At 42.0% G+C, this 7,466-nt stretch overlaps 1 pseudogene; it reads right to left on the minus strand.

Annotated features, from left to right (window-relative positions):
* Positions 1-1,974: 1,974 nt before the first annotated feature.
* Positions 1,975-2,918, minus strand: LOC100583168 (annotated as a pseudogene).
* Positions 2,919-7,466: the final 4,548 nt, after the last annotated feature.

A 7,466-nucleotide genomic window follows, 5' to 3' on the forward strand; every position in this document is an offset into this window, starting at 1 on the left:
GAGTAGGACATGTTGTTTGTTTATGTAGAAGAGTGCAATAAAAGGTGCTCAAAAATATCCATTGAATAAATAGATGAATGGCTGGGGTCTCCAGGGCAATGACTTTAGGGCCCAGTTATGCAACATTAATGTATGAAGCCATAGTAGTAAAAACAATAGAGGAGGAGGAACGGAAGCATGCATACCCCTCCTAAGCACGTTGACTGTAAAATAACAGCAGTGGCAATCACACAGTCTCAGCTGAACAAACCTTGCCTATGAGTTGCAAGTTTGCATAGGATGTACCAGAGCAGCAGATGTCTGGGGCCTGGACCTCCTAGAATTGCTGACAGTAAATGGCTCTGGCAAAATGTGGTGGCTCATGCCCGTAATCCTAGCACTTTGGGAGGCCAAGGTGGGAAGATCACTTGAGCCCAGGAGTTCAAGCCCAGCCTGGGCAATAAAATGAGACCCTATCTCTATAGAAAATAAAAAATTAGGCCAGGCGCAGTGGCTCACGCCTGTAATCCCAGCACTTTGGGAGGCCGCGGCGGGTGGATCATGAGGTCAGGAGATCGAGACCATCCTGGCTAACATGGTGAAACCCCCGTCTCTACTAAAAATATAAAAAATTAGCCGGGCGTGGTGGCGGGTGCCTGCAGTCCCAGCTACTTGGGAGGCTGAGGCAGGAGAATGGCGTGAACCCGGGAGGTGGAGCTTGCAGTGAGCCGAGATCGCGCCATTGTGCTCCAGCCTGGAGGACAGAGTGAGACTGTCTCAAAAAAAAATAAATAAATAAAAAATTAGCCAGGCCTGGTGGCATGTGCCTGAAGACCCAACTCTCCAGAGGCTGAGGCAGGAGCATAGTTTGAGCCCAGAAAGTTGAAGCTGCAGTGAGTTATGATCATCATGCCACTGTACATCATGCCCTGGGCAACAGAGCAAGACTGTCTCAAAATAAAAGGCTCTATGGAGATATGCCTATGGTTTTCCTTGAGGAATATTCTAAGAAGTTCTGTGACACCTGTCACTTTACCCATTCTAAAGACGTTGATTGTTGAGATAATCGTTCATTTTATCTAAAAAAAAAAATCTTTCTTGGGTTGGCATCAGGTCATGTATGTGTTTCAGTTTTTTTTTTTTTTTTTTGAATCAGACCCTGAGATTTCTGTTACTCACAGTTTTAAGCTAGAAAATTTATAGTTGAATTTGTGGTCCACTTTCTTAACCCATTTATGCTGGAGGTTGCAACTTTTTGAATTGCAGACGTGTGAAAAATCAGACCTTGGTGATGACCTTGAGCAGTAGGATATAAACAACTCCCACATGCTTAGTGTTCCAATAATGGAACACGAGGCATACATGGGTTAAGGGAATAAGACTTCTTGGTATGTGTTTTTGTATTAGCCACATTTTTTATTCCGTTTTGTATTCTGTCCGTATTGATAAAAACTTCAGCCGAATTAAATTTAAAGGGGTTGAATTGATCAGTGAACAATTTGCGAATCTAGCAGCCCCCAGAATCACAGCAGATTCACAGAGACCCCAGCGCCGCCACGTGGTGGAAGATTTATTGACAAAGAGAAATGGCATACAGAAATGGGAAGTGAGGTACAGAATGGCTGGATTGGTTATACAGTTCGGCGTATGCTTTATTCGAACACATTTTGAACCCTCAGCAGTGTATGAATGGTTGAAATATGGCCGCTTCTTGTCATACTTGGATTGCGCAAGACGTAGCTGTTGTTACAGGCTCAGACTCCTAAGTTAGGTTTTCAATTTTGTCTGTTAAGCTATGTTACAGTTCATTCGCAAGGACTCAAATACAGAAGTATGGTGCCCTTGGGCCATATTTAGTTTGCTTTAACACTTTTGTTCCTATGTTTCATCTTTCTTCTGGCTTTTGTTGCCTTAGTATGTTTTATTTTATTATTTATGTATTTTTTTACAGCCCAGAGGTCCTTTATTATTATTATTATTATTATTTAACACCTATTATGCCATGAATTCATAGGGAATAGGTTCCAGGAGCTCAGGCTCCTTCCCATTGGTTCTCACAAAGTGTGCTTTTCTGGGTGGAGCAGGCTGGCGCTTTAGTTGAACCCAGGTACCTTTCTCTTTGGCTTCTTTCTTTTTCTGATCATTTTCCTTCACGCGTTTCAGGAAGCTCTCTCGGCTCTTAGAGTGCTTAATGTGCTCAATACACACATTCTCTTGGCCAGAATCTTGCTCTTAACTTGTTTGTTTACCACAATGCCAACAGCATGCTGGGTAACATTGTAGACTCTTCCAGTTTTGCCATGGTAACACTTGTGGGGCATTCCTTTTTGAACAGTACCCATTCCCTTGATGTCTACAATATCACCTTTCTTATAGATTCGCCTATACACGGCCAGAGGAACGACTCCATGTTTTCTAAAAGGACTAGAGAACATATATCGGGTGCCTCTCCTCTTTCCCTTTGTGTTGATCATTTTGGCAAATTACTGGAAGATGGCGGTTCCGGCCAAAAGGTGCCTTAGTATATTTTATGTATATTTTAGTTAAATCTTCTTTTTAGATAAGCTTGGATGTAAGTAAATTAATTAACTGAATGAATACTAACTTGCTCAGACTCCAGAAATGGAAGATACCCAGAGGAAATAGTTTCCTTCCTTCTTCCCCCTTCCCTCTCTTGCCCTCCCTCCCTCCCTTCCCCCCTCCCTCTCGTCTCTCTCTTTTAATTAATGTTTTCCAACTCAAAGGTGTCATATGCTTTGATCATCACTGGAAATTGAGAGAGAATTAGAAGTGAGAAAGGAATATGACGGGGATCTGAGAGGGAGGAGAGGAGATGGAAGAGGCCAAAGAGGAAGGTGGACATAATGGTGAGAAACGGGGAGTGCATGTCAGTTTTTTCTGTTTTCTTTTTTTCTGAGACGGAGTCTCACTCTGTCGTCCAGGCTGGAGTGCAGAGTGCAATGGCATGATCTTAGCTCACTGCAACCTCCACCTCCCAGGTTCAAGTGATTCTCCTGCCCCAGTCTCCCAAGTAGCTGGGATTACAGGCACCCACCACCACACCCGGCTAATTTTTGTATTTTTAGTGGAGGCGGGGTTTCACCATTTTAGCCAGGCTGGTCTTGAACTCCTGACCTCAAGTGATCCATCCTCCTCGGCCTCCCAAAGTGCTGGGGTTACAGGCGTGAGCCACCACACCTGGCCAGACACAGCTTTTTCCAAAGCAGACCCCGAGCAATACAAAAACTATTCCCACAGTGACCTGGCTGTGACCATAGGCGCCATGTGCACATGGGTTGAAGGAAGGATAGCTTCCTATTGGGTTGTTTAGGAGTGTCTGATGTGCTTTTCCTCATGATGCACATGGGTGGGGGGCCTGTGCAGCAGTGAGCAACTACACCGTCCCAGGAAGACACCTACTCATTAAAGACTCCCATAGGCCCTCCCATTGTTCATTTCTCAGGAACTTCAATGTGAGTTCTTTGGACTCCCATTGTTCCTTTCTCGGGAACTTCGTATTTGTGGTCAGAGCAAATTCAACTGCATGTCCTACCATGAGCTAGGCAAACACAGTTGTGAAACTGACAGCAACCCTGACACCAGGGATAAAGAGTCCAGTGGAGTTAACAGAGGAGAGACAATAATTGCTTGTAATCTGTAATCCATGTGTACACAGCAAAATCCCTAGTGTCTCCCCAACTTCTGTGCTCTGCTAATGCATTTATTGTGAGCACAAGGTAAATATTTAATCTTGCCTACTTTATCCTCCTCAATATCTGTGTTTATTCTAATACCTATATTGATTCTGGGTTCACTGAAATCAACAAATGTTCCTCCATTCAGGGATATAGCCCCTGAACTTTCCTGACAGCTGGAAGCCCCCCCTTTTTTTCTGAGATGGAGTCTCGCTTTGTCACCCAGGCTGGAGTGCAAGGATGTGATCTCGGCTCACTGCAACCTTTGCCTTCTGGGTTCTAGCAATTCTCTTGCCTCAGCCTCCCGAGTAGCTGGTGCCACCACGCCTGACTAATTTTTTTTTTTTTTTTTTTTTTTTTGAGACGGAGTCTTGCTCTGTCACCAGGGCTGGAGTGCAGTGGCATAATCTCGGCTCACTGCAAGCTCCGCCTCCTGGGTTCACACAATTCTCCTGCAGTGAGCCGAGATCACGCCTTTGCACTCCAGCCTGGGAGATAGAGCGAGACTCTATCTCAATCAATCAATCAATCAATCAATTAATCCATATGTGCATTTAAAACATTTTGGAAGGATACATAGCAAACCAATAAAAGTGGTTTTATGTCCGGGAGGATGTAGGAAATGGATGGTAGAAGAAAAGGGTAAGTGGCAGCAGGATTTTTCACTGTATACCTTAGTACAACACCTTTTGGTGAAATAGACATATGGGAAAGAATAGAACATACAGTGCTTTGCGAAATAAATTATTAAGTGAACACTATAAAGCCATTATCCAGATCAAGAAATAGAATGCTGCGTGGTTGGGCATGGTGGCTTATGCCTGTAATTCCCAGCAGTTTGGAGGGCTGAGGCAGGAGGATCACTTGAGGCCAGGAGTTTGATAATAGCCTGGGCAACACAGTGAGACCATGTTTCTATATATTAGCTTGGTGTGGTGGTGCCCAGCTGTGCCTGTAGTCTCAGCTACTTGGGAGGCTGAGGTGGGAGGATCGCTTAAGCCTGGAGTTGGAGGTTGCAGTGAGCTATGATCACACCACTGAAGTCTAGCCTGTACTACAGAGTGAGACCCTGTCTTGAAAAATAAAAAGGAACACCGTATCACCCCATAAACCCTGTCTTCTCTATCACAACCTCTCCCCAAAGGTAAGCACTATCCTGATTTATGGTCATCACCTCCTTGCTTTATAGTTCCGTCACCTAGATGTGCAAATCCAAAGGCCATTTGTTGCGTTCACGTTACTAGTTTCGTATTCCATGTCCTTTTGTAATGGTTTCTTTTTGCTTAACATTTTTTGGGTTAGATTCATCCATGTTGTGTATAGCTGTAGTTCGTTCATTTTTATTGCTGGGTACACTCTTGTGTGAATATTCTATAATGTATATATCTGTTCTACTCATTTTTTTTTTTTTTTTTGAGACGAAGTTTTGCTCGTTGCCCAGGCTGGAATGCAATGGCGCGATGTCAGCTCACTGCAACCTCCACCTCCTGGGTTCAAGTGATTCTCCTGCCTCAGCCTCCCGAGTAGCTGGGATTACAGGCATGCGGCACCACGCCTAGCTATTTTTGTGTTTTTAGTAGAGATGGGGTTTCTCCATGTTGGTCAGGCTGGTCTCGAACTCCCAACCTCAGGTGATCCGCCCGCCTCAGCGTCCCAAAGTGCTGGGATTACAGGCATGAGCCCCCGTGCCCCGTCCTTGTTCTACTATTGATGAATGTTTGGGTTGTTTCTAGTTTTGGGCTATTAATGATAAGGGTGCTTGAAACATATTTTTTTACATGTGTCTTGGAGAATAAGCACACACATTTCTGGTGGTTATATACCTAGGAATGGAATTGCTGGGTCTCAGAGCGTGAATCTCTTCGATTTCAGTAGATGCTGCCAACCTGTTTCAAAGTGACTGTACTAATTTATACTCACGGCGGCAGTGTGCTAGAGTTTCTATTACTACACATCCTCTCTAACACTTGTTTTTGTTGGTCTTTTATACTTTTATCCTGGCTGGTCTGTAATGGTTGCTCATGATGGGAGGTTTTAATTTACATTTTCCTGATTACTAACGATGTTGAGCACATTTTTATGTTTATTGGGCATTTGAATTTTCTCTTGTAAATGCCTGTCTCTTTTCATATTTTTTTTAGTTTACCTTTTTTGCATTGCAAAAGGGAGTGTTTCTTATCCTTTCATGGAACTCTGCTTGATAAAGTGTTTTGTGATATGTGTTGCAAATATCATCTCCGCCTCTGGCTAGTCTTTTTATTTTCATTATTTTACTCTCACTTTCTTTACCTAGTGACATATACATACTGTTCTTTTAAAATATATCCTGACAATCTTTTCATTATCTGTACATAAAGATCTTCCCCTGCCTTTTAAAAAATAGTTGCATTGCATGAATTTCCTATAATTTTAGTTAACTTTCCCTATTGATGGATGTTGAAGTTTCTGCTACTTTGCTATTGCAAACCATGCTTCAATAAATAATCCTTATACTAACATAGTTTTAAATACATTCAAGTACTTCTGTAGGAAAAATTCCTAGAAATGGTATTGTAGGTCAGAGAGTAGGTACGTTTGTTATTTTGATAGCAAGGGTCAAATTATTCTCCATAGATGATCTCTCCTTGCCTGAGTACCTGTTTCTGCATAGTCGCATCTGTGTGGCTCTGTCAGACTTTTCTTTTTTCTTTTCTTTTTTTCCTTTTTTTTGGAGACAGAATCTCGCTCTATTGCCCAGGGTGGAGTGCAGTGGTACGATCTTGGCTCACTGCAACCTCTGCCTCCCAGGTTCAAGTGATTCTGGTGCCTCAGCCTTTGGAGTAGCTGGCATTACAGGCACCCGCCATCATGCCCAGCTAATTTTTGTATTTTTAGCGGAGGCAAGGTTTCACCATGTTGGCCAGACTGATCTCTAACTCCTTACCTCAGGTGATCCGCTGTCCTCAAGTGATCCACCTTCCTCGGCCCCCCAAAGTGCTGGGATTACAGGCGTGACCCACGACGTCTGGCGTAGTAGACTTAATTTTGATAAAGTCCAATTTATCTATTTTTTAATGTGTTGTGTTTTTGATGCCATACTTAAATTTTTGCCCAACCCAAGGTCACAAGTATTCTTCTGTGATTTCTTCTAGATATGATAGTTTAGATTTTCAGTTTAGTTCTATAATTCATTTTGAGTTAATTTGAGGTATGTGTCCAAGTTTTATTTTCCTTTTTTTTTGCTTATGGAATTCCAGTTGTTCCAGGATTGTTTGTTGAAAAGACTTTCCTTTTTCCAATGCATTGACTTGTGTTAACTGACATGTATAGAAAACATCAGCTTCTTGTAAGTATATGGGTTTATTTCTGAATGCCATTCTATTTCATTGATTTGCCTATATTTATACTGATACTATGTGGTTTGGATTACTGTAACTTCATAACCTTGTAATCAGGTAGTTAGCCCTTCAACTTTGTTCTTTTTCAAAGTTGTTTTGGCTAATATAGGTCCTTTAAATACATTTTATGCATTTTAGAGTAAATTTTAAAATCAGCTTGAAAATTTATACAGAAAAGGCAGCTGAGATTTGGATTCAGATTGATTGCATTGAATCTATGTGCTAATTTGGAAAGCAAATTTTAATTGATGCTTTTATTCTTTTGCTGATAATCTTAGGATCTCAAAACACTTTGAGTTCATTTTATATCCCACTCAACTTATATGCTATTGTGGTCAAGTATTTTACTTCTATGTGCATTTTAAACACCAAAAGACATTGCTATTCTTGTTTGATATTCATTTAGATTACTGCT

The sequence above is a fragment of the Nomascus leucogenys genome, chromosome 6, assembly GCF_006542625.1.
Source record: "Nomascus leucogenys isolate Asia chromosome 6, Asia_NLE_v1, whole genome shotgun sequence".
Lineage (NCBI taxonomy): Eukaryota > Metazoa > Chordata > Mammalia > Primates > Hylobatidae > Nomascus > Nomascus leucogenys.